At 35.0% G+C, this 1,197-nt stretch overlaps 1 protein-coding gene across 2 annotated transcripts in view; it reads right to left on the bottom strand.

The window, feature by feature from the left end:
* Positions 1 to 1,197, bottom strand: part of LOC106879182 (actin, cytoplasmic 2) — a 27,779-nt gene that overhangs the window by 4,505 nt on the left and 22,077 nt on the right. The window lies entirely within an intron of this gene.

The raw sequence follows: 1,197 nt of genomic DNA, 5'->3' as shown, positions 1-1,197 counted from the left end.
ATATATATATATATATATATATATATATATATATACACACACCAAATAACACATCTGATGCTACGTAGTCTCATATATATATGTATATAATTATGTGCGCATATACATATGAATATATGAATGCGTGTGTGTTTGTATATATAGAAAGAGAGATAAAGAGAGAGGGAGAGAAAGAGAGAAAGAGAAAGAAAGACCGACAGAGAGAAAGAGAGAGAGAGGAAGGGAGAGACAAACACAGACACAAAGATGCACTAAAACACAGTTTAAGCCCTGACAGAGAACCCACTGGGTCTGTTACAGGAACGCATATAATAGGCATACATGTACACACACATATATATACATAAATACATACATACATAAATACAAACATACATACATATATACATACATATATATATATATATATATATATATATATGGGTAGATAACATATTCGGTAAAGGGGTCGGACATCGTGTCTTCTGGTAATTAGTGTTATATCTCTGAGTAATTAGTTGTGTATTCTGAGTTCGAATCTCACCTAGATCCGCTTTGCTTTTATTCCTACAGTAGAAAAGAAATCTATAACCGACATCCCAAATAAGATCAAGCACAGCAGCATACATATATTCGCAAACGGAGAAGACTGGACAAAACTCCAATCTGGTTTTCATGTTGTAAGTAAATGGGCAGGCAGAAACGACATACTGTCACACGATGCTCTCACGTCAATAATAAAGCTGATATGGCTCCAGGGTCCTCAGAACTTTCTGATTCCGGAGAGCCAAATGTCATCATTCCCTTTCTCTATTCCTTTGTACTGCTGCACCTAAAATATTGCCGCTCTCTGTGGTCTCCCCAAACCAAGCAGAAATAAAAGATTACGAGAGTTGAATCAAGCCAGGGAGCAATCCCTAAAAACAGGAAAATGCATGACTAATCTTGATTATTGGAACCGCCTTAATAGAATTAATTTTTATAACACTAATTACCAGAAGACACGATGTCCGCCCCCTTTACCAAATATTACGGGAATCAGGCACAACAAGCTAAAAGATCTTTCTCTCTCACAGAATGAAATAGTTGAACAAAACCTTATGTATAGTAATGCCCTAAATATAAATAAATATATTCAAAGGGAATAATTAATAAATTTTTCCCTTATGAGGCTTTTCCCGCTAGCTACGTGATAAATTCTTATAAAGATTTTATCCT

Source organism: Octopus bimaculoides, chromosome 11 (genome assembly GCF_001194135.2).
Source record: "Octopus bimaculoides isolate UCB-OBI-ISO-001 chromosome 11, ASM119413v2, whole genome shotgun sequence".
Taxonomy (NCBI): Eukaryota; Metazoa; Mollusca; class Cephalopoda; order Octopoda; family Octopodidae; genus Octopus; species Octopus bimaculoides.
The sequence above is the reverse complement of the archived record's forward strand: the minus strand, read 5'-3'. Positions and strand labels throughout refer to the sequence as shown.